At 32.0% G+C, this 13,003-nt stretch overlaps 1 protein-coding gene across 3 annotated transcripts in view; it reads left to right on the top strand.

Moving 5' to 3' along the window:
• Window positions 1–13,003, top strand: part of LOC109546647 (dorsal-ventral patterning protein Sog) — a gene marked incomplete at its 3' end in the record, with an annotated part of 100,471 nt that overhangs the window by 66,997 nt on the left and 20,471 nt on the right.

Here is a 13,003-nt window from a genome sequence, read left to right as displayed (position 1 = left end):
ATGAAGTTTATGATTTATTGCATTTCAGTTTGAATACAATTTTGACACTTTTTTTTAAAGAGCTTTGCTATCACTCGCTCGTTTGGTCCCTCTAGATTATTGATGATGGGCTTTGTCATCTCATCCAAGCAAACGGTTAAATGTTTTCAAAATACTTGATCAGAATGTTTTTATTTTTATCAAAAGTTAATGTGGGCTATAAATACATCATTTCTAAAGTTGATTTGAATAGAACATTGATGATTATCAAATTCTATACGTGTAGGTCATGATATGTTGGCATTACTCGGAACAGTCTTTTTCCTAATTCATCTATTATAAGTTTAATCACCTTACGAATGTTGATAAGGATTTTAATAAATTTTCAGCGCCATACGTAATCCATTATAAGTCTCGTCTAATTCCTCGTGAGTTGTTTATCTAGATTAAATATTAGCAATAGCACTTTATTGGCCGAGAAAGTAGAAAGTATCCTAACTTTTCCTTTAATGTAAAAACCTGACATTTTATAACTTTTATTTCGTTCAGATACTTTCTAACTGTTTTTTTAGGAAAGTAGCAAATTTGTCAGAACGAAAAACGGGAAGACTAGATCAATTAGAACATTAATTTGAAAAATAATAATTTTTCAACATTAGGTCCCAAAAGGTTTCTGGTTTCCATGTGTTAGAGCCGTCCCAATCCTCTTCCAATTTCTACTGTTTCTGTTTCGTCTTTATATTTCTACTTGTACTTTATGTTTTGTAACCGCGAAGATACGGCATTGATTTGAGTGCGTATTTACCATTTAGTTTCGCTTGTTCTTCTTTATTGTTCATCTGCGTGCATTATGTTTCCGTTCATATCATTTTTAGATATTAATTGATTTTAACTTTTAACTGAATGCAGCTGTATCTATTATTTTAAATTAATAACGAAACATTGACAGCAAGTCGTTGCCAATAAAACGAGGACTATTTTTCTAGTTTTAGAGGGCAGCTCTGAGACATTTTCTAGCTCAAGCGACCGAGCGATATGACCTATCTTTTATTAGGAAAACATGTCTGGTACCTCCGCTATTGATATTCGAAGTTCTTGAAAAAAATAATTTTTTTGAAGTAACGGGAGAATGATGCGATTTTTTGATGAAATTAGCTGTGAATTTGATCTTATGTAAGACTCGTGTTTTGGCGAACTTACTCTTCTTCGTCTTAGGCAATTAAGTGAAGATCACAATTAATGTTCATTTATAATCAATTAATTGTCAAGCGTTTTCTAATTTTTAACTGACCGACACGGTCAAAGTCTTAGGCCGTCTTTTGCAAGCGTTTTCGTCCGAATAGGGTTCATTAGAAATATCACGAAAAGAAGAAACGAGTTGTTAGCAAAACATGGCCCTGATGTAGAAACATAGTAAGTTTTATAAAAATCCATCTGAGCGCTGTCCCACTATTACCAAAACTTAAACTTAAACTTGATTAAAGTTTTGTTAATGTAAAATTTTATGAATGTCTAAAATGGTCAGTTGGCGAGAGAACAGAAATATGTTGTGTGTTGAGCAAAATTTTGCAAAAAATTGCAAAATCTATGCGTGTTGGAAGTGTTGCAAGGAGGACCAAACCATCAAGAGCTGATTAGTGCATAGTACATCAACTAAAAAAACTGTTGATTTCCAGCTACCAAATAAAAAGTTCTGGTAGCTTTTGTTCCAAGACAGTCAGGAATTCCGCACGTGTGCAAAGCGCGGATTAACTCGGTTGCTTCATGAAAACATTAGAGTCAAACATAGGAACAAATTCACAGCGAGTTTCACTTAAATTCATCGATAGTTTTTTTGAAGAGATTTAACCATCAACAGCAGAAGATCCAGACATTATTGCTCAATAAAAGTTAGGTAAGGTAGTTTTCTATTTTATTCTATTGTAATCTATTCGATATTCAAAAAATATCGCCGTACCCTTTTGATTATATGCTTAAGGGACACTCTTTATAAATTGGGAATTTTCAATTTTTCAAAATTTATGTTGTCAAACTAAATAGTCTTACAGCCTCATAAAATTAAGAATAGACACCCTGTATAGTAAACTTTATCTACTTTATCTTTCTGCATCACTAAATTTCCTGGCATAGGAAACGTGTCATATAAATGACTTATCCGAAGAAAGTGGCGAGTTTCAAAATACATTGTACTTCGGTGTCAATAATTGAAAATTTAAAGCACTCAAAACTATTGTTTGGAGCCACACTTATAAAATTTTTCAATGGATTTTCATATTTATCTTGTCAGGGTATATCCTTGTATTGTTCGTGTGTGAAGTACGTTCGTTCCAGGACAATACCAATTATATTTTTTCAATTAATTTACTCTTGATACGTGTCAGTAGTATCGTAGGTCTTTGTATTTAATCCCACACAACCAGCAATGAATGTATGATAAATTCCTACCAGAAATGCAACTTAAAAGCATTCAGCAGCAATTAATTTAACTGTACCGTTAAGTAACGAAAAGCTCACATTCCTCCAGTTCAAATTAATCAAATTGATTGTTGAACCATAAATCGAATATTTGTTACGTATGTTTCGAGTATCGCGAAGCCATTTACTTGTGTGCAGAAATCATGATAACTTGCATTATTATTGGTTGTTAATAAATTAATGGAGAGAGCCAGTTGAAGAAATTTCCGAAGATCTGATACCCCGGGGATAAAAATTCAAATTACCTGCCATGGCAGAACGAAAAAACCAAAGGCGAAGACAACAGTTGACACCGTAGAAATATATGAGCCGTAAAGTGATATCGAAGATCGGAATCCGTTCAAAATGTCTCTCAAAACCCGGCTTTCTCGGAAACAAAAAGTAACTAATTTCACCGGTCGGAATTCTATACGTCTCCTGATTTTAGATAACTCCATCCCCAGGCAACAGAGCGTTATTCTATCGGGTTTAATCGTGTTTTTATCGGGTCAAATATCTGCCATTAAATTTTTCGGTGTCGCTGGTTCGTTTTCCATTCAGGTTTCTGTACCATTCTCACATCGTTTAATAATGGGTTGAAGCGGATGGGCACAGATTTTCATCAATACACTCCCATTTTTCGCACAACACTCGCTGCGATCGGTTTGCAACATGCCAACAATATTATCACAATCAGCTTTTGGTAAATCAGACAAATCATATTTAGTTTGATCTCATCTCACATCGAGCAGAAGGTACATCACAGTGCGGTATGATGAAAATACTCTTATAGGAGACAGTTAACAGAAGTTAATATTTCGTTCGCTATGGATAATCATCGATGAAGCCTACTTAAATGAAAGGTATAATTATTGCAACTCATTTTAACAATGGAAGGAAATGGTTTACCAGTGGCTGCACAGGGGGGCTTGGTTTTGCGTGTAACCAAAGACGCTTAGGAGTAGCCGAGAATTTATGCACACTGAAACTGGGAAGGTAAAATAAATAATGTATGCAAGGAAAGCGATAATTAAATCAGTCTGGTTACTTAGGCAATTAGAAAAATGTCGACTATTGACCAGAGAATAAATTGTTTTGCATGCTTTAGATTGCCAATAAGCGCAAAAAACTGTTACATGTTCACGTTTAAGGTTCACATACTAGGTAGTTATAAGAGTTATTGCCTATTAATAATATATTAAATGACTAATTCTTACCACGTATTTACCGGTAAGTTCGTAAATGAAGCATCGACCTTTTCGAATTTATTTATTACGTTACCTAAAATATTAAGTATCCGCCCAAACTATTTCCATCATCATCAAATAACTGAAATTTCACAGGCAATCTGGTACATGCACCACACAGAGGTATCGAGTTTCGTAGGTGGATTGTTACGAAAGATTTTTTATAGACAAAGGAAACAAGTGGCGCCATCTGGACAGTGGGTGGTTCGTTTTCTTTTTTTCGCCCACCTGGTGCATCGATTGATTTTCGATAATGTTAGTTAGTCATCCATTCTCAGTCGTATACTACTGACTTGCATTAAAGGTGGAAGACAATGAGGTGTCCAAAAAGTTTCAAATTTCGCAACTAGACTCGGCCGGGGAAAATAGATTATAATCTTATTATTGGATTTGATTCGCTCGCTCTGGTTTCAGAAGAGGGAGAATTGTTGGTTTAATCGGAATAATTTATAGATTAACTAAGTATTCAGGAATAATTCACAGTATTGCCTATATGGGATATATTTGCTCCTTTTATCTGCTGTGTGTTTAGTGTGTTTAGAACTTGGCGCTTTCTTGTTCATTTGCTAGTCAAGTTAATAGTTAGGAGGTATAATTTCTTGTTAGTTTTTCCATTTTTAATCTTAGTTTTAACCAATTCCCACGATTGCTACGAAAAGTGCAAATGATCACAGTTTACGAGAAATATTTGACAATTTCGGAGTTAAAACCGCAAGCAATAAATCGGCTTCCAAATAATTGCAATATTTGCAGCGCCAAGTGAAAGTAGACATAAAATTATTAATTAGTTTTTAAGTACTGAATAATTGTTGGTCTCAGATACTTATGTCAGGAAGTTAAATTTCGGTAAATTAATGACATTTTTTTACGGGAATTAACGACACGAATTTGATTTTTGATTTAATTTTAAAATATATTATTTTTATTGTACAACAGATTTCGAAGCCAAACGCGCCTCATATGAATAAATTCAGTAAATCAAATATTGTTTTTTTTTTATTTGTTGGGACACGTAGTTTAGAATATTTATTTCAGTTGGATGTACAAAAATACGAAAAATGTATACAAATGTGCTAAATATAATTTTTTGACTGTCGCTTAAAAGATATGTAGCAAACATAAACTAATTCGCAAAATAAAAAATTCTGATTTGCCCCAATTTCTTTTTTCAATAACTGCTTAAAAGTATGTCTATAATTAATTATTATTATTATAATTCCTAAAATAAAAAAAAAATAGTTTTATAGTTTTATTACTCGACGGAAATTAACTTTCAAAATTTATTCCAAGTTCCGCTCTTGCACTGTATAATATTTACAATATTTGAAGATATAGATATATAGGACCTAATTGACACTTTTTGAAAAAGTTAAAGTAAAAAAATTTGAAAAAGTTACATATGTATCGAAAATGTATAATTCGCGTCATTTCTTCCTGTAAATTTCTGCTAATTTTGAGATAACCTCAAATACAATTATACTGAAAAGGACGACTTATAACTATGAATATGAAAGTTTTTGTTTAAAGCTGTTTAAGTAAGTTTTTATCTTTATGGTAAGTTAGCACTGAAATTGAAGTTAAAAAATGTGAACTTGGAAATTGTAGAAGCATTAATATAGAAGATGTACCCTTCTTGGTATTAAGCACTAAGGCTAGTTTTGCATTAATTGATCGAAAATCAATAAACAGCTTCTTCAGCATTCGGCATTTATTCTGATTAATTTAAAAAAATCACTACAGATGAAAAATCTAGAGAGTTCCAAGTAGAAATAGAGTAGTATTGACTCGAATAATTTCCACTTGCAGTTGCATATTTGAATTTTACAGCTCAAATAGCATTTGGATTAATTTTTTTTAAGTAATTATAGTTTTTACAGCCTAATAAACCTGGAAACGGAAAATATCTATTACGTTTCTAGATTTGCTCTAAATATGATCATATATGTGACAATATAGTGGGAATAGTTGTTAGCTTTTGATTCTGGACTCGAGATAAACTGCACTCAACAAAATAGACGTTGCACGGACAAATTTCGACTAATTTTCGAACTGGATAAATTCCGATTACTGCCAGAGATTTGATTTCTGTTTGGAGCGTTATTTAATGCAGTTCTTCTTTGGATCGTGAGTTTCTTCAGGATAGCAAATGCGACAACGCAAAACTGGTGAATTCCACTAGCTCTCAGTTGGACAAAAATAGTTTTTTTGTATTTAGGCACCACAGGCATTAAGATAGATATCATCTCGAAAAAAGTTTTGCAAATTTTCAGCAGGTTTATTTACAGAGTGATCTCCAAAAAATAACTTTATGGTATTGCAGTGATACATTTTTTCTCTTGAATCGATTTTCATAATTGAGGGCTCATGTTGAGGCTACATCGTCGATTTAAGAAAAATATTCAATATGCCGGGTTAGATAAATGAACGAAATATTTGAATGAAAACTTCAATTTAGTTGAAACTGTGCCAGAATTACTGATTTCGAAAGCAATTTAGATTTTGGTCACTTTTCTGCACCCCCTATATTTTTGTTTTATATCCTCTTTCTTCACCATAAGTTCTTCACCATTCGCTCTAGATCGTGAAAAGTGAACCACGAGCAGAAAAGTTATTTCTACAAGAATAAAAGTTAATTTTTTAGACCACCCTGTAAAGAAAAATTTCAATCAATGAGTCAGTCGCTTTATTTTTTAACTTTTGGGGTTGAGATTAAAAAAAATTTTTTTGTCTCGGAACTAGAAGGATGTCGAACTTTCCGAAATTTTACATTTTTTTCATTTGCCACCCTGTAGAAAATCTGATGTGCTTAATTTCTACGAAAACATTGACTAACAGAATACAAATGGAGCTAAAGAATGCTTCAAACAGAAACCAAATCGCTTTAAGCAATCAGAATTTATCTGCTTCCAAAATTCGGGCAAATTTGGCTGTGTAACCTTCATTTTGTTGAGCAGTTTGTTAGTTAGTAGGAAGAATGTTTGCTTCCTTTTCAACTGTTTCTGTAAATTAGTGCAACGAGAATTGTATTGAATGTATGAATGTATTGCGGGGGAGGTTTTGTTTTTAGTTGGAAAATAAATAGGATTTTCTAGAAATTTACTCAATTTACTCAATGATAAGTGTAAGTTAAATGGAATATTTATTGTTGTAACTTCGGCTGTTTAAGCTGGAAGTAGAGTATCTGTTATCCGTTACCAATTATCTGTTATAAACACAACAACAGTAGTAACTAATTCGAAAGTCGTTAGTCTTAAGTTAGTCGAAATAGTTAGTTCGAAAAGGCTGTGTCTTTCAACTGCATCAAAAGTTTTTGTGCAGTTGCTTTAGGAAATTCATTCGGCACATCCACATTTAATGTTTTAAAGTTAACTACTCTATACGCCAATTTAACCGTTCAGAATGTCGAAATTCTTATGGTTATAAAACAAATTCAGGTTGGGAGCCAAATATTTATAGCTTTGTTTTGAATTACATGAGGCGCCAGCATACCTATTTTTAACCTGTATTGTTTTTATAGTATTCCATACTGACGTTTTTCTGGAACCATTGCCGTTGCACCTCCGATAACTCAAGCCTTAAAAACTGAAATAGCAAATTTTATTAGTTAAGCCACTGCGACATAACTTGAATGTCACTAACATTCTTACCTATTTTTATTTTGTAAATCTATTTGCGAAGTGTTTTGCAATTATTCTATTTTGAAACCAGCCGAAAGTGATGTACAAAATTAAAAAAATGCGCTGATCACCACTGGTGATCCTTAAAAGGTCGTCAAATTAAATATTGTATGAATTTGCAGCAGCTAAAATTATTTCTTTCTGCTGTCTAGTAAATACTGTTTGTCGCTTAGATTTCCCAATTAAATAATTTTATTTGTCGATTGTTTGCCGATTGTCGATGTTAAATTTTCCTATAGTGGAACCATATTTCAGCTGGAGTGAGAGACAAAGAAAGACAGAAAAATTAGTTTTCATTTGATTAAACGTTTAGTAACCGTCAAATTCGCAAAACCGTTAATATAGTTAATACTTTTGTAGTTTAACATTGTCTGGTTTATCGCCGAACAAAAAATAATCCCAGTTTATTAATGGATCTTTTTGCAAGTCTTTTTTCATATCTGCATTAGAAGTAGACGTTCTTGCATACATTTAACGGCATTTAAAGAAAAAACTCGCCTTCTGATTGGAGTAATATTTACTTTTCATAGCTTGTTCTATTATCAGCTTCACTTCGTTTGGCTGCTAAACACGACCGCGCCGTTAATAATGTATTATTTTATAACAATACTAATTATTTTTAACAGCACTACTCAAACTCAAAAATTCACAAAACAATACTTTGTTATAGCAGAATAACAAGCTCTCCTAACATATGAGTTGTCACAATTTTTATATATGCATTTAATCCTTGAACAGTTTGTGTAATTTGACAATATTTCCACGCTGTTTGCAAGTTGCAGGATTAGACTACAAATGTTTTTCAGTTCTTCTGAGCACTTGTTCCTTAAAATAATAATAATAGTTCTCAACCAAATTAACCACCAAAAATTTGAAACGCGATAGGGAAAATCAGGCGCTGCTAGACAAACGAGGTGCCTACTTAAAAAGGTTAATTTGTTTTCACTAAGTTGCAATATGCAAACAAGCAAATGGGATGCCATCAATGAGCACTTTCCTAATACATTGTTAATTTAATAGCCATGGCGCCGGCACATAAGCATTTTCCAAACATATAACTTGTTGTCTAGACTCCGTGGTAATTTTTAGGGCAATGCTAATAAAGCACACGATGCAATAAGCCAATGGTTTTTATCATCGTCAAAGGCATTGTTTGATTGACAGAGTTAAGAGGTTAAGAACAGTTCGTATAACTATTAAGTGTGACTCTGTGAAATTGCATTAACTGAATTCCATCACAACATCTGCAAAATATAAGTTCACCAGGATTTTCTCTTAGTCATTTTCAGTTCAGTTTCTCACGATTCGAAGCGGCTAATTTTCAAATGTTACCATTAATTTCTCTAATATGCCAATATCTCTTTCAACAGTGAGGTAAATTTAAGTAATTTCAATAAATGTAAAATATGAAAATTAGATAAGAAAGGAAATACTTACTATTAGTAATAAAATGGAAAGGAAATAAACCATTTCCATGCCTGCTTCACCTAATTCTCTAAAACAAGTGATCTCGAACTCGAAAACTCTTCATTATGTCAAAAATGTTACCGATGAGCCAAACCATACGTTAATAACGTTACGATATAAATACGCTAAATATAGCATATAGCATTTATTGGATTACATCAATACTCTAGTTTTATATGAAGTTTAAAAAAACATTGAAATGTAGAAGAGCAGATCGGTCATCAATCGGTTTTTAAAAACTCACATAATATGCAGTGCAAAACATTAGTTTTCTTCTTTATCACTGGAGAGCGGTTTAATTGCTATTTCTCCTTTCTGGAAAGTCAATTCAGGAAGTCAAATTATCGTTTAAGTTGACTAAGAGCGTTTCTTAGAATCATATTAAATAGAAAATTCGAAAGAACGTCTGAATTTTGATCAGCTGTGACCTAATTGTAATTATTCCTGTCTTTTATTTCAAAATATTTAAACCCCAGCGGCTGTAATTAGGAAAAAAAATAAGCTGCAGTTAAGCGTCGCTTAGTACAAAAAGTCAAGGAACTGGATTTTTAATCAATTATAAAATAGTTTTTAATTATTGATTGAAAATCATACCTTGTATGTTGCAAAATGTAGTTCGGAACGTTGTGCGAATGTTTAAAGAAATAATTTTGAATAATTTTCAGATAATGATAATGAATAATGATTGTTTTCGATTTGAGTCCTTGTTGCGAATATAATCGAGTGAACAATTTCTAGTTTAACTCTGCTATATTTAGACGAAAAGGGAGCAAATTATTGACGTTTGATGGTTGATGAAACAGTTTCAGTTTTTGATAAAACAAACAATATAAAAATTGTCCTTTGTCTCGAGTCTAAACAAATGTTTGCGTACATTTATATACAATATCCCAAATACATACATACATTGTACTGTTATAGTTGAAGTAAAATACAGTTCTTAAGACAAATCATAAGCAAATCAATAAATTCAATAAAACCATAAAATTAAGTACAACTAGTTTCAGTCAATAAATTTTCGGTAGCAGGCTTGAATCGATCAAAACTTTTTCGATAAACTACCGCTAAAGTTATATTTTGAACAGTTTTCTATGGTGTTTTTGAGTCATCATGAAACGATTATTTGTATATTTATGTTCACATGTGACCTATGGGTTTGCAGTTATTTTCAAAAGGTTTTGTGGAAAAAGTGAATTGGATCAGATTTTTAACAATCTTCATGCATATTGCATGTAATATGAAAATGTATTGAATAAAGGCTTAAAAGCAAAATTCCTTCTTGATAAATATTAATAGAGGAAATTTGAATCAGGAATCAGGACCGGATTGGTCACAGTTTTGTACAACTCGTGCACTGCAACTGGTCACAAGAAAAATTTGCTCAATGAATGGAAGTCCAAAATGCATCATCCGAAACTCTTCGACAATATAGTAGAAAGCGTCTTGTATCCACTATTCGTTAACATTCACACACATACTTAGTATAATTTGCAACATTTTCTCTCTCTATGGGTTAGAGAATAAATTAAACATGATTAGTTTTACTGGAATATTCCAAGAAGAGCATTTGATAAGAACAATTGCTAATTTCAAGTAGATTTTGGTCGCTTCCATGTTAGAAAATTGAGTGTAAACTTGAAATTTTGCACAATTTTCTAGTTAAAATTCACAAAACTTCGACTTATCGAGTTCCATCAGCTTGAAAGAACTGGTCTGCCTAGTTATTGTACTGTATGATCCGGTAGGTTTTAAACACTTAAGTACTAGCCAAATCGCTCTAAATTGATGTCAAAAATTTAACGCTGGGAATATTGAATAGTTACAAGCAGTAGTACGAAAAGTAGTACATTCTTAATCCAGAATTTGTTAACGCCATCTTAGGGTAGCTGACCCTGAAAACGTGATCAAAACCGGCAACAATACGAACAATCCAAAGTACTCAAAGCATAAATGGAAAAAGTATGTTCACATTCTACCGTTACACGATCCTGTAAACAACTCTCGCACTGTCAACAAGTACTTCGCTTATCTGCATTATCTGAAACAGTTTTAAGTAATATATTGTGATCGTTGGCATCACACACCAGTATCGCTGGCACCATCTTATTTAGAAATAGAATTATACACTTATCAGTCAATTTGCCTGTTTTATTTGACATGTGATGAGCGGTAGCAATTGGACGGTTTGCTCATTCCTTTTAAACAAATTATTGCATTTAATCCAGACTAAATTTTGAACCAAGCCAGACTGACTAAACATTGATATCGATAATCGACCAGACACTTTTGTCACTTTAAATAAATGAGATTATTTATGATTTTTGTATGGAAAACCTGACAACTTCTGAGATAATATTTTCACACTGCTGAGGATCTGTTGGAAATGGGAAGGCACCAAGCTAAATTAAATTTCAAAAGTCTTATTAGGAAATGTTTTTCTTTCTCGAATGAACTCGGAAATATTTTTCTCGATACAGCTTCTTATTTTATTTAATTAAAATTAAATAATTGCTCATTTGAGTTAAGTTATTTCCTACCTTAGCTGGTGGTGCTTCCTAACTAATACATTTCTGTTCACACTTTGACTTTAAAATTAGGAGTTATTGGAGCAATTGCAAAACAAAAATAAGAATTGAAGATGTTAAGCATAAAACTATAAAAATTTGAATTCTAAAATATTTTGTTACGTATGTTCAATCGATAATACTAAAAATACATAAGTTCAAAATAAAATCGTCTTTTTTCCACTTTTAAATAAAACTTGTCAATGATTTTTGAGAAAATGTTTTACCACATTGTTTCAATTTGGTTTTACATTTAACTACGGGTTTTAAAATATTTTCTGCGGTTCAGGAAACTTCATTTTATCATTTTGAATAAACTCTGTTCCCACATTGTAAACATGACAGCATTATTTTTAATGGCTAAGATGCAATAAATAAAACTAAATTACTAAGTTGCACCATTATTACCGATTTAAAATACCCTTTAAATAACCAAAATCGTTTAATAAAGTTGGTAGGTTACAACATTTTAATTCATCTGATTTCTAGTTTACTTTTTAATATTAATAATTAAATAAATTAAAAGCCTTATAACACCGTTGCAGCGTCCTTGATTTTTTGGATAACAAAGGCGTTTTAACCAAGTACCAAGCACTCAAACTGAACTTACGATTTAATTTCTATGAAACAACTGAGATGGGTGGAAAATCTTAGCAATTTAATAATTTTTGGTATGGATTAAGTTTTTATTATATTATGATTATTAGGAAAAAAACTAGTTTTTCATTCATATGTAATTCATAAATTCCTATTTCCAAATTGCTCTAGGAAGAGAACAATTAGTTTTTACCAAATCAACATAAGAAACCATTGCACGAAACTGAACGGTTTTTCGTCATCAACCATAAAAAGTATTGTTTTTGAACACTGAACTAATATTTGATCCGATTGAAGTAGCCGCGATTCAATAAGTACCCAGCAAAAAAATTTTCAAAACTAAACATTTTGTTAACCGAATGGTGAACAAATCGTGAATACTATTGCGAAATTCATAAGCCGAGAAGTTTTTATTTCAAATGATCAAGCCACATTATACTACATTTTTTTAAAAAGCCAGAAATTGGTTCACTAGATCTAGAGAATCTAAGAGAAGAAAGGGTTTGACGCTTGTGAAAATTATTGTATACTGGCAAGGGCTAGCAAGATATCGATTTTAAAATGACCCGTAAATCGTATTTAAACTACCTATTCAAAGTGGAACTGATCCTCTCTGCATGTACTATATGTAAAGTTGTTGAAGAATGAGGTGCAACTTATTACCTTTTTCTGGTAGAAAAAGGTAATTTTTTTTAACTTCAGAGCGTTGAATTTGTAAAGCTGCCCTTTTATAGGATTTATCTCAGTTTGCTTAACCACAGTGTGGACCATAGAATTTTGTTCGATTTGAATCCATTGATTTTGTGTTGCTTTTACTTTTGCCAATCAAAATTTCTGTGATTATTTTTAAGATACCCACCAGAATAAAAATTATTTGTTATGTATAAAATAATATTTAAACTGAAACATATAGGCATATATATTCTGTGAGATCACACATTGATTAAATATATCTCACCATGATTAATTATCGTGGATTTATGCCAGTTACCTGGTCATAAAGTGGATGTAATGCATT

This window comes from Dendroctonus ponderosae, unplaced genomic scaffold (genome assembly GCF_020466585.1).
Source record: "Dendroctonus ponderosae isolate FM_Combo_2020 unplaced genomic scaffold, Dpon_F_20191213v2 Dpon_F_20191213_5, whole genome shotgun sequence".
NCBI lineage: Eukaryota > Metazoa > Arthropoda > Insecta > Coleoptera > Curculionidae > Dendroctonus > Dendroctonus ponderosae.
Note: the sequence above shows the minus strand (reverse complement) of the source record. Positions and strands in the feature narration are given on the sequence as shown.